The sequence below is a fragment of the Macaca thibetana genome, chromosome 8 (genome assembly GCF_024542745.1).
Source record: "Macaca thibetana thibetana isolate TM-01 chromosome 8, ASM2454274v1, whole genome shotgun sequence".
NCBI lineage: Eukaryota > Metazoa > Chordata > Mammalia > Primates > Cercopithecidae > Macaca > Macaca thibetana.
In genome coordinates this window covers 33,395,645-33,410,102 of record NC_065585.1, presented here as the reverse complement: position 1 = coordinate 33,410,102, position 14,458 = coordinate 33,395,645, and positions in this window count along the sequence as shown.

Here is a 14,458-nt window from a genome sequence, read left to right as displayed (position 1 = left end):
ATATTACTCTTCATACTATTGTTATTACTTTTGCACAAAACTAAAACATAAGTATGTATCTAGAACTCTAGCATTTTACTGATTTCTATCTACTTCATACTTTCTAAGGAGAGTGTAGCATTCCATTCTATAGGTTATTTCATATTCTTTTCTATTACAATTCTTCAAGGAGTATGCTGGCATCTCCACTTTTGTATTCATGTAAAATTGGATAGATTCTGAATAAATGAATAAATAAAAATGATGCTAATTTAATAGATATTGCCAACAAACTAACATTAAAATGCTTTCTGTTTCTCTATACCCTACTAAGACTTTATTAATAAAAGACAAAAATATATGGCCTTGATCCCAGTGTATCTCAGGAAATGAAAAGGAGTCAAAGGATGAGAGGAACCTTTCTTTGACACAACATTGAGAGTATACAGGTTTTTTTTGTTGGGTTTTTTTTTTTCTTTTTTTTTTTTTTTTTTTTTTCCCCCCAGTGTGCTGCTGTTGCTACAACAGAGAAGGTCCCTCTCTGGGGCAATTTTTCCTAAATTGTAAAGTTTAGAAAGAAAGAATATGATTGCCCTAGTGTGTTTCTGTCTTTTTGGCCTTAAAAAAAAAAAAAAAAAAAAAAAAAAAAAAAATCAGTTATCTCTAGCCAGGTGAGTTCTTTTAGAAAATCCATGGTTAGATGCCCACTTCAGTGTGCATAAGGACATTTCCGTAAAAGACCAAAGCAAGAATGGTGAATTTGGCTGCCTTCCCAAACAAGGACCTTGTGGTGAGTGTTCTTAGTCATTTTAATCTTCATCATTTTGTAGGTGAAAAAATAGCTATTTTTCAATTGTGATTCGTTAAATCTGAAAATTTGAGCATTAGACACATGCATTTTTCTTTTCACTGAAATACCAAATGTCTCTTTTCTGCTTCAATTTAGTTATTTTTTACATTTTTGAAAAATATGCTTATGTTGAAATATTAGAGGAATGTTTGTCTTTTATATAAGGACTAAATTTTCTCAGTCTGAAATTTGAATTGCCATTTTTTAATGGCACTTCTTTGCTCATGGAAAAATTTATATTGTCTGTAACCAAATTAATCAATCTTTCTTTTTGCTTTTTGGACTTCTTACTTCAATAATATAAATTCTATACTATTAACATAAAATACATTTTCTTTTTTATCTAATAACTATGGTTATTTTCTGCAAAAAAATTTTTTTTTAACTTTTTATCTGGGAAATAGCTCCTTATTCTTTAAAGTTTTTTTTTTTTTTTAAATAAGCAGCTTTTGCTCTCTTTATTTTTCTTTCCATCTCATGCTACTTTTATATAAAATATTGCTGTATTGACTTGCACTTATCTTTCTTGGTTATAACTTGTTTATTTGCTTTCTTCCTTTCTGATTTCCTAGAAAGTATCTAACACAGGAATATAGTAGATCTAATACGTGCTGAATTAAAGACTTGCCCTCAAAGAACACACTTTAATCAACTGTCAGGATTGAAACCTTACAACTTTTGTAGGATATTGGCAACCTAGTTAAAACATCTTCACAATATCTCTCAGAATGTATAGATATCTCTCTCCTGAATTTCTCTAGCATATTGTTTTTACCTCTATTACTATAATTACCAAATTTTGGTATTTTAACTCTATGTACATAATTTGTTTTCCTTTAGCCTTCTATTTTTAAATTGCCTGAAACATATTTACCATTAAAAGGAGAATTTTATTTGAAATGTTACAAGTAATATGAGTATATCAAAGCAGTGATATTAGAAATACACTCTTTTGAAAGTTTCAACCTAAGATCTCCATCCAGCATGGTAGATAAGCCCCTATAACTTATAATCACTGTATGATTTATAAAATTTGAAGTACCTTTCTTCTTTCCTTTCAATTTTTATTTGACTGAACCGGCCTTTTCACCTTGGACATTTGAACAAGCTTACTGCTCTTTCAGTTGACACTAACTGATAACAACTGAACACTGCAAGCTCTTAAATGCTGATCAGTGACCTGCCTCCTATTCTCCTTGATCAATGTTGACAGCCTTATACTACCCTTAAGCACTTCCCATTTCTGGTTTCTGCTAGGGAGGGGTCCAGTTCATTTTACGACATCCACTAATAAACTGACGATTCCCTCCTCACCACCTTGAAATGTATTTACCAGAGCCCAGGGAATGGGTTACAAGCAGGTTGGAAATCAGGGCCCGAAGACAGGTTTTCCTAATGCTTTATAACTCTTCTTCAACACTCCAAACTTTTTTTATTTCACTAGGCTGTTGCACATTTTGGAGGGCAGGTGACGGTGGGGGCAAATAAAGGAAAATGTCTTCATCCTCACAAAGCTCCTCCTCAGGGGCTAGACTGGACTAGATTGGGCAGTGGGTCAGGTTACTCCTAAGGTTCAACAACTATTTCAGTAAAATAAGCAAATGTGCTAATTCTAGCCCTTTGGTTTGGTTTCAGCCACTTTGGAATCATGAGACTTTTATCCTTTCCTAACCTTAACTATGTTTTTCCCCATGCCCAGGACCAGCTGGTGAAGCCCTAAAAGTCCAAGAGCCTCTTGTCTATCTCCACAGTCCCTCCCCTCACAGAGCTGTTCATCACTTCCACTAAATCATTCCCTCTTGGCAGCCTTTGCTCTGCACACACAAGTGTATTTTCTTTATTGCAACCCTAAACTGCAGGGCTTGTTTCCCAGGCTTTTGCAGTTTCCCTGAATGCTGGGGCTGAGCTATACTAACAGCAACTGAACCTCACTTTCTTCAGGCTGGACAAAACATCTATGCCTCATGTTTTCCCTTTACTCCTTTATTTATCCACAATCTCTCTTTGAGGGCTCCATCATTCTTCTTCTAAAAGTCTTCAAAGTCATTCATATTTAAAAATGTCCTAATGATCTTGCAATCCAACACAATGGAAACCAGTTTTCTCTGTCATTTTATTCTTAAACAAGTTTAATAAATATACAGTCACCGTCTTTTCTTTATTCATTGTGTTTATTACTGTTTAATGAGAAATAGCTCAATAGTAAGACAAAGTACCAGACCATGGTTCAGCAATAATGAGTGTTCCAATATTGCCATATTTTCTTCTAAGCTTTTAAAATGAAGTTAAAACTATATATAATAACCTACTGCAACAACTCTCTGTAATCTGATTTCCCTCCTTTCTAGTCTAGAGATAAATACTATGAATATAGTAGATATTTTCATAGTAATGCATACTTAATTCAAGTGCATATTTATATACTCATAAATTATTTATCATAGTGTTTCATAGTTTAAAATTGTATAAATAGTATTTGTTTCTTTCCATGTCTGGCTGTTTTCTCTCAATATGATTTTTTTTTTTTTTTTTTTTTTTTTTTTGAGACGGAGTTTCACTCTTGTTGCCCAGGCTGGAGTGCAATGGCGCGATCTTGACTCACTGCAACCTCCGCCTCGTGGGTTCAAGCAATTCTCCTGCCTCAGCCTCCTGAGTAGCTAGGATTACAGGCATGCACCACCATGCCTGGCTAATTTTGTATTTTTTTAGTAGAGGCGGGGTTTCTCCATGTTGTTCAGGCTGGTCTTGAACTCCCAACCTCAGGTGATCTGCCCGCCTCGACTTCCCAAAGTGCTGGGACTACAGGCAGGAGCCACTGCGCCTGGCCTCAATATGATGTTTTTGAGGCTTATCAACATTGGTACATATAGCTCGTTAATTTATTTTATTGTATACATATAATATTTTATGGCATAAATATACCACAGTTTACTCATGAATTCTTCACCTGACAAAACTTAAATGGCTCTTTGTGTTTTTGTTATTACAAACAACGGTTCAGTCTGAATGCTTATTGTCTTTTTACACATGTGTTTGAGAGATTCTCTACTATATTTCCCTAGAACTGGGATTCCCAAGTCATAGTGCATAGTCATTTTATCAAAAATGTATATTATCAAATGACTTTCTAAATGTTTGTTGTAATTTGCATTTCACCAGCATTGACTGCATCTTCAGGATAATGTATATCATTACTAAGACTAAATAGTGTTGGGATCTCTAGTATTTGATGATTTAATGAGTGTGAAATACATTGCTTTCATTTTAGTTTGCATATTCCACGTCACTGTGGTAATTGAGCATTCTTTTAAATTTTATAGTCCATAGAGTTGGCTTCTGTTATTAATTTACAGTTTCAAACTCTTTATCATGTTCTTAACCATTCTAACTTTTCTTGTTACTGATTTTAGATGACATATAGATACATCTATATCCTGCCATTTCTTTCTCCTTCCTGGTTTATGATTACATTTGTATATAATTTGATTGTTATGCAAATATTTAGATATAAATGTTACTTTTTTTTGAAATTTCTTCTTTTCTGCAGATTTTCTTTTTTTCCCTGAGAATAATTCAGTTACACCTTGTGGAATTCACTGTGGTTGTGAATTATCTCTTCAGTCTTGCTCTTTTTTTTTTTTTTTTTTCTTTTCTTTTTGAGACAGTTTTGCTCTTGTCACCCAGGCCTCAGTGCAATGGCATGATCTCGGCTCACTGCAGCCTCCGCCTCCTGGTTTCAAGCAATTCTCCTGCCTCAGGCTCCTGAGTAGCTGGGAATACAGGTATGCACCACTATGCCTGGCTAATTTTTGTATTTTAAGTAGAGACAGGGTTTCACCATATTGGCTAGCCATGGGGAGAAAGAATGGAAAGAAATGGGGAAATATGGGTGGAGATTGGGTCAGTGAAAAAGAAGAAAGAAAGTGGGTGATTCTATAGAGTAATTTTGGTCTGTGAGATCAAATTCTAAAAGGAGTTGAGTGTATGTATACATGGACATCTAGGGTGGAATATGCATTGTAGGCCCAATTCTCACCTCTTCCTAATCACAGGAATATCTGCGAGAGTGGTTAAAAAGATTGTCTCAGCACACAGGTGTGCATGCTATTAGAGGAGCACTGCTCTTCACCGGGTTTTCTGAAGATATTAAACATCAGTAGAGCCATGTTTGGGAATAACTGAAGACCCTGTCTGTACTTAATAAATTCTCAATTCCATACTGTGCTTGATATATCAGAGTGTTTGGATTGCATTAGTGAAATCAAAAGATAAGCTTTTATTTTTTCTACAATTTTGATTAGAATTTAAAAACAAAATACTATATATGTTAAAAAATTTTGTCATAATTTTTGACATATATACTTTAAGAATTCAGATATCTTTGCTTTGCTTCACGGAAAGTACGAAGGATAAAAAATAGAATATTTCCATTCCGGTAATCATAATATTATGAGTAAGAAAATCACTGCTTTAAAATCAATATACAAATTTACTCACAGAAAACAAACTGGAAGATTATTTTTTAGAAAGTGCAAGGATCATATGTCAACATTCAAAAGTTAGGAAGAAACACAAGAGAAAAAATGCACAGAGACTACAGTAAAACATTCACAACAGAGAAAGGCTGGCCAACAAGGATATAGAGAAGTGAAAACTTACACATAATCAGATAAAGTTAAACAATGAGATTCAACATTAACACCATCAAGTTAGCCAAAATAAGAAAGCCAAGTAATTACCATATCAAGAATATTGGAAATAAGAATGCCAGAGTTCTCATGAACTGCTGAAGTATAAATTTAAAAAACTATTCTGGAAGGCATCTAAATGTATTTTGTGAAATTGTGTATATTCTATGACAAACACTTATCTAAGTACATAAAGCCTGAGAAAAGGTTGGCATATTTTCTTTTTATTTTATTTTATTTTTGTTGAGACGGAGTCTTCCTCTGTCGCTCAGGCTGGAGTGCAGTGGCACTATCTCGGCTCACTGCAACCTCCTTCTCCCAGTTTCAAGCGATTCTCCTACTTCAGCCTCCCTAGTAGCTGAAATTACAGGTGCACGACACCATGCACATTTCCATAAGGAATCTTATATTTTTCCTTGCAGATTCCTTATGAACCTAAAACTGAAGACAAATTAGTTGTCTATTTTTAGGAGGAAAGGTATTAAAATGTGGCAAATAAACACAGTGAGTTACTGTGAACTTGCCAGTCTCCACAAATACGTGGACCAATTTCTTTTTCTTTTTTCTTTTTTTTTTTTTTTTTGAGACGGGGTCTCACTCTGTTGCCCAGGCTGGAGTGCAGTGGCCCGATCTTGGCTCACTGCCAGCTTCGCCTCCAAGGTTCACGCCATTCTCCTGCCTCTGCCTCCCGAGTAGCTGGGACTACAGGCGCCTGCCACCATGCCCGACTAATTGTTCGTATTTTTCGTAGAGACAGGGTTTCACCGTGTTAGCCAGGATGGTGTCGATCTCCTGACCTCGTGATCCACCCTCCTCGGCCTCCCAAAGTGCTCGGATTACAGGTGTGAGCCACCGCGCCCGGCCACGTGGACCAATTTCTTAAATAAATTCCTTAAAATAAACCTCGGTGTCTCTCTCTCTCTGTCTCTGTCTCTCTCTCATACAAAATCTGAAGGGCAGGCTAGTAGGTTGTGAAGAATTGATGTTGGAATTCAATATAGAAGACAGTCTGGAAGCAGAATTCCCTCTTCCTCAAGAGACCTCGCACTGTTTACTCGTAAGGCCTTCAACTGATTGAATGAGGCCCAACCATATGATGAATGGCAATATACTTTACTCAGTCTACTAATTTACATGTTAATCTCATCTGAGAAAATAGCAAAATCCAAACTGGTGTTTGAACAAATATCTTGGTACTATGATCTAGCCAAGTTGACACATAAAATTAACCATCACAGTATTACCACAGGAAAATGGTTGTGCAGCTAGCCTGAAAACAGACAGTCCTGAGACTCCAAGAAATAACTTCAAAAATCCCTATTTATTAATGTATGCATACTTGGATGTTGACACACAGTGCTGAAATCTCCATCCCTTTAATTACAAGCTTAAAGAGGAAGAAATAAGCAGGATCCACAATTTCGGTTTCACTGTGAATGTGCCAAAATACATTATTCTGAACTTTGCATACTGATAATTTTTGACAATCCATAAACTCTTATTCCTCACTTCGAATCTTTTCTCTCTGCTTAATGACTATATCCCATTTTTAAAAACTTATCTCACTGCATTTTTGCATCTGTTACTCTTCGTCTCTTTGTCTACTTTATACTATTCTTCTTAGCTGATAAAAAATGATTTCTAAAGTTCCTCACCCGAAATAAGACTTTTCTATTACTCTACATAACCCACCCAATACCACTTTCTTTCTAATTTTCCTCTCAACTACCAGAATAAAATTATCTACATACTTTGTCTTCATTTCATGACTATTCATCCATCCTCAGCCTACTATAACGTTTGGCTGCTGTCCTTATCCCTCCTTCCGTTGAATTAGCTCCCACAAAGAGCATCAAAATACCGGGATTACCAAGCTTAATGGCTCTGGTGGAACCATTTACATGGTAGCTAACTAAAATAAAATCTTCATGTCAGAAATAGAAATGACCTTAGTGGCCTTCACTATGACATTCATAGATGTAAAGTGGAGGCTCAGAGATATTTGAATTCAAACATTATGAATTTCATTTTCATGATTCATTAAATCTTGAAGAGCTAGATGCTGGAGTGAAGGAATATTGCAGATTTAGTTTAAGTCCCTATAGGTACTGATTATATTTTAGCTAAGGAAGAAAATATCCAGTAAGAGATCAGAGTAAATCAGATGCAGCAGCAGAGAGAAAGGCACACTAAATTATTTCTACTTTCTTTGACCTCCCGGATTCAACTCTATTCCACTGATTGATTAGCAACTTTCAAGGGACTTCTAAGTAAGTATACAAAGCAGACAAGAAAGAAGAAAGCTTGAGGTAAGTTGAAACAATTATGCTTCCTAAATTTTATTGTACTTTTATGGAGGATAGATTATTTAGAAATATAGTTATCTGTTTATCAGGTTTTCTACTATTTTAATTTTGTATTTGTGTTTTAAACTTTATATTTTTATTGACATGTTACAATTATACATATTTATGTTGAACTTTATTTATTTTGATACATATATGTTGTATACTGATCAAATCAAGGCAGTTAGTATATTTCTCGCCCCATCCATTTATCATTTCTTTGTGGCGAGAACATTCAAAAGCCTCTCTTCTAGCTATTTTGTAAATATACAATACCTTACTGTCAATAGCCCTCACCCTACTGTGCAAGAGAACACCAAAGCTTCCTTCTAATTGTAACCTTGTACCCACTGACCAATTTCTCACCCTCCCCATTCCCTCCACCTACTCTCTGGAATTTTTCTATTTTTACTTTGCAAGAGAATATTCAGAATAATTTAAGAAAGGATCCTAAAAATATTTTAAAAATTTTTTTTTGCTATAATGTATAAAATATTTTTTATTTCTACTTTGTATATTCTAGTTCAGCATTTTTCATTGTGTTTCAAAATCAGAAGCATTCCTCAAGAGGTTGTTTGGTATTGTCAGATGTTCAGGAAGTGAACAATTTTAAAATATGGAATTCTGATGATTTTAAAACTCAACTTGGAGATTCAAAATACACATCAGCTTAGTAAAACTACTGGAATCCTGAATTTTTAAAGCTCCGTTATTTTAAATGAGTATTTTCTCAATGTGAAAGCACATTCATATTTTAGAGATACTAATATAATACTAATACTAATATTATATTTTTTAATGCTCTGCTATTTTTAATTGTGATTGAAATTTATGTACTTAATTCTTAAATAATATTTCATTAATTGTAACAACTTTTTATTTTATTCAGTTAAGCTTTTCAAGTATGTTATTGTTTATACTTATGGAGAATTTTACTACAACCTATCCGATATTCACTCTACTAATATGATAGTGTTAGATTGGCCTCAACTTTTTTTTTTTTTTTTTAAGACGGAATCTTACTCTGTCACCCAGGCTGGGGTCCAGTGGTGCCATTTCGGGTCACTGCAACCTCCGCCTCCCAGATTCAAACAATTCTCCTGCCTCAGACGCCTGAATAGCTGAAATTACAGGTGTGCACCACCACACCCGGCTAATTTTTGTATTTTTAGGAGAGATGCGATTTCACCACATTGGCCAGGCTGGTCTCGAACACCTGACCTCAAGCAATCCACATGCATCAGCCTCCCAGATTGCTGGAATTACAGGTGTAAGCCACCACTCCCAGCCTAGCTTAGACTTTTAATACAATAATAATACTATGAAATACTGATAATAAGCATCTTTATTTTATTGATTTTAATGCAACTTTCTTCAATGCTGTATTGTGAATTCTTAGGTTAAGGGTGAATATTTATAACCATTTGAGCATGAAAATAATCTATTATTTGGGGGTTTGCATAAAATTGCACTATTATGGAAACTGCCAGAACTTACAAAATAATCCTTTTTCTCAGCCAGAGCACATTATACTTTGAATTTTCTACTCACCATGGCATAAACATTTTCTGATTGCTAGCAATAGATACTGATCAATCTTTGCACCAAAATTTTATATCTTATTAAAAGTAATGCCCAACATCTATGAAGGGAAGAATACTGGCATCAGCCTACACTCACATTTGGCATTGTATGTTCACTTTGAATGTGTTTGAACAGAATTATCAGATCATTGGTTCCAACAATGAGAGTTTTGTGTATAAAAAAAAAAAAAAAAATAGAAGTGAGGCTGAGAAGCCAGAGGTTAAATTTCATGAGAAAATTAATTCTCATCTTCCCAGGGACTCATTAGAACCTTTCCCAGGTTTTTTTCTTTAAAAAAAGGATGAGCTGTTCCCAAATAGAAAAAGAAGAAGTGGAGCCAGAGGAAACGATAAAAGGGTAACTTAAATAAATTTATTCTTTTTTTTTAATTCGAACAACAAATGTTCCTTTGGAACCTGTTGTTTATTAGCATAAGTTGCTTAGGAACAATAATAATAAATTTATGAATAATACCTTTTACTACATTTAAAAAAAACATGAAAACTGATCATAAGTTTTAGTTTCCAGAGTGTATCTTCTGAAAACCTCCTGAATTAATTATAATTCTTTCTTAGCTTATTCACAAACTTGTTCTTTATTAGGATATGTTCTCCTGTTAAAAAATTCATTTTTTTTCTATTATTTTACATCTTTCTGTTATGGGAAAAATGTCCCATAAATTTCAAAGATGAACCTTCAGAAAGGAAGTTATCAAATCTAATTAAAATTTTGTGATCAAACAAACAAGCAAAAAAACCTCTGTGATCAAAGACCACAAGGGAGATACCTGTGGCTACACAAAGTTAGATTTGTTTTTAACTTGAGGCAGCAAAGGAAGATGCTCCTCAGCAACTCCAGGGTACCCAAGAGAAAGTTAGAAGCGGTTTATTGTAGTTGCCTTGTATTTAATTATCTGGGGAAGGGCTGAAGAAAGTGGGGGTTTATTTTGGATTGAATGCTATCAAAAGGTAGGAACAATCAGTGATTAGGCACTTTAATAATCTTTTTCTAGAAGATAGAGAGGCCACTAGTAAAAAAGTAGTAGTCACTCCTGTCAGCTGGGATGCTGGGAGAGGTTCAGTTATTTTTTGTGGTTGTGTAGTTTCCTTGTTTTGTTCTATAGACACATGTGATTACAGATGACTTTGTTTTCATTTTGTTCTACCATGATCACAGGGTGACATTGTCTAATTGTTATTGACATTTAGAGGAATGTGTATACTCAGCATGGAATACGGCAGCCTAAAGCATGCATTCTCAGTTGGGGCAATAGTGTTTTAAAGGGAGCAAAAATTGATTGTTGGGTGTGAAACAGCCTTTGATATTACAGTGATCTGTGGCTCTCTAGTACATAAACAGATATATAGTAATATCTCTGTACTATTACAATTTAAGGAGGGGCCATTAGGAGAAAAATAACTGAAAATGTTTTTTGGGAAGGTGATAATGAAAAGAAAGCCGAGAAACACTAGACTAGACATTAGTAGCTAGCCTCCAAGTTTGTTTTTATTTTTACTTTTTTATTTGCCTCACCAGAAATAGAATGAACTGGCCAGCACGCAGGCTCAAAATGGCTCCCTATTGCTTAGTACAGGTAGGGTTTAGAATTCAAACCTATCTATGTCACAGAAATGCTACTCAACCCATTACACGTTTTACCACACTTTCCCATCCCACAGTCACTTGGGATAAATATTACCACTCCTTGTGGCATGAAACATTCAGATTTGTACCCATGGTCTTCTGTCTCTTCTAGCTGTGATATCAGAGACTTGGTGCTTCTCTTATATTTTCAATTTCTTGAGAAAATAGGACTTCCTAGGAAATGAGTTGCTCTTAGGAGCCAAAGGTTGGCATCCTATGGTACCAAGAGCTATAGTCACCAAACTTAAGCACAGTTGTGTGCAAAGAGCTGATATCTTTACTTATTGTAAATGACAACATTGAACAACATTTGCTTATTTGTCAATAGGGTAATCCAACAATTTAGAACTCAACCTTTTCTCTATTCATTTAGAATAGCAATATGCCAACTACTGGTATATTCTAGAGGGCATAATACTCCATCTGGTTAGAACTTCAAACTCAAACCTGGCTCCATATTCGTCTCACCTGGAGCACTTTAATAGAAAACCATGCCTGGATCCACCCTGAACCAATTACATGATAGTTAAGAGGTCAGTCTGTAGTACTTTTAGAAACTTTAACTTCCTGTTATACTTTAGATATTTGACCCCTCCAAATTTTATGTTGAAATTTGATCAACAATGCCGGAGGTGGGACCTAATGGGACGGCGTTGGGTCATGGAGATGGAGCTCTCATAAATAGACCAATGCCCTTTCTTGGGGAGGGATTGAGTAAGTTCTCACTCTAAAAGAACCTGGCACCTCTTCTCTCTCTCTTCTTTATCCTTTCTCTCTTGCTTCCCCACTTTCTTTCTTTCTTCCCCTCTCACCATGTGATCACAGCACATGCCAGCTCTGCTTTACCTTTTGCCACAAGTAGAAGCAACCTGAAGCCCTCATCAGAGCAGATGCTGGCACCATGCCTCTTGTACAGCCTGAAGAACTGTGAGCCAAATAAAGCTCAATTCTTTCTAAATTACGTAGCCTCAGGTCTTCCTTTATAGGAACATAAACTGACTAAGACACTCCCTCATTGTAATACATAGCTAGGTAAAGAAGCCATTAATTTATCTGGAGTATAGTAGAAAGAGATGTCCAGGCCATGCTGATCAAAGTGCATTGGAATGTAAAACTTTCAACATAAATTCTCCCTTAAAAATCATTCTATAAATTCCACTTTAGGACTGTGACATATAATTTCTAATCCAGTGGCCTGGTCTCGTATTTACCTGACCCCTGGCCAATGCAAGAGAAAATCTAAGGTTTAGAGTTTACTCAAAAACCAGTCCTGTTGTTAGTGCTTCTCTTTCTTTTTCATATTAACTGATCTCTTCCACCTAGAGCACCAACTCAAAGTCTTCTCTCTTCACACGAGTATTATCAGTTACCTCAATGGGATATTTGGATTCTGAGTCCTCAGGAGCCCATACATTATAAGTAGTGTCCACCTCCTTTTAGGGTTGCTAATATCAATGTTATTATTTTTCTGTTGCAGAAATTTCAGTGTCATAATGTAACTATTATAATTCCGTTTTTTTCTAATCTACCATGTTGAATGAAATTTGGATGTCAAAGCACTCTGGAAAGTAAATATTTCCCGGAGTTTAAAACTGCAGCCAGAGAATATAGCCTAAGGAAAGAAGATCTGGAGAATAGACAGGGAGAACACAGCTGCCAGGGGAAAACTGATGCCAAAGAATCTTCTCCACTACACGTGTATAGTAGTCTACCAGGAAGCCAAAGTTTAATATAAAGAGCTGGGTTTCTGAACGATGTGCGCCTGCATTGGAAGTTGGTACACTACTTTTTACCTTTGTGACCTAGAACACAATATTAAATCTTGTGTCAAAAATGGGTTAATATTACTCACTTGAAAAGATAATTGGGAAGATTAGGCAAAATATATGTCACTTGTCTCCACTTCCCCAGAGCTTACCCCAGTTTACATCACCTGGAAGGTGTTTACCAGTGAAATAATAGCAACTTTTTTTCTTCCCTGTAATACATACTCCTACTATCCTTGTCATTTTTATTAAAAAATCAATTTATGTTTATATATATGTAACTTCTGACATTTCTCCTTCATAACACTGATTACAATTGTGTCTAAATAACCAAATTGTTAAATGTCTCCCCTTCCTTCTAAAGTATAAGTTCTGTTAGAATAGAATCAATATCTGACCCCTGTATACTTTCGTTTCAATACCTAGCATAGTGTCTTGTGTACACATACAGGCACACACACATACATACGTGTGTGTGTTAAGTGATTAAATATAGATTATAGAGCTTGCTGTGTGAAGCTTACTATTTTTATGCAGCAAGATAAAAGCAAGAAAATGTAACACAGACTATGACAGACATGAGTACTGAACTTCTGAACTTCAGAAACTTCTGAACTTCAGAAAAGGCGTTCTGAGTAATTTAAGCCATAGATAAGGTCTTCAGTAATGAGGCAGATATAGCCAGGAAATAAAAATTTAAACAGTGTTAGAAGCCTGATGCTTGAACATAGGGATTGGATCTATATAAAGGCCAGGCTTGGGAATTTGGATTTTGTCTTTTAGACTCTGGAAATCTACTGAAAAATTTAAGCAGTTGAGACACACACTTGTCTATTTAACAAGTTAATAGATTCCCCAGATTTAGATAAGGATAAATATTCACAGTGTTTAAAGATAAACCAGAATTTGCTAGTTGAATTGCTTAATGAACCAGTGTGATCAGAAGGGACTTCATACAGTGAATGAGGTCAAATGGATGTAAATGAGCAAATATCACTATATCTAGAATATTACAAATGAAATATTAATAAATATGATTTAAACTTTTGAAAAATAAGATATTTTAGAAAATGATAGTGGTCTATCTGGAATATATGAGAAAGGAAAAATTATTCAACATGCACTATTTACACATAATAATGAATATTCTTTATACATAATAATCTATTTTTCAATGAGACAAGAGTCTCTGGGAATATACATTCTGTTTATAAGCAAGGATAGTTTATCAGGTTTGTCCACTAATAAATTGAACATCCTTAATGACCTTAGGATTCACCTTATCCTGTTTTACCACCATCAAGCAATCAGGAGTTCTCTCTACCAGGATAGGGAGAAGTGTACAGCTAACTCTTTGACATTGTCCGGTCACTAGGATGCATTATCCCTTACTGTCTTTGGTTTTCAACAGGATGCAGAGCTTCCTGGGAAGTGGGGAGGGGGACCTCCTCTTTCATATACTATTTGGCTTGCAAAGTTTTTTTATGGGTCCTTCTAGTGAATATACTTTTCCTGCTTATTACATCACCAATATTGTTAATGTCATTATGAATATGGGGTGATGGAGAGTCAGAGAGGGAGAAAGACAGGGGGTGACAGTGC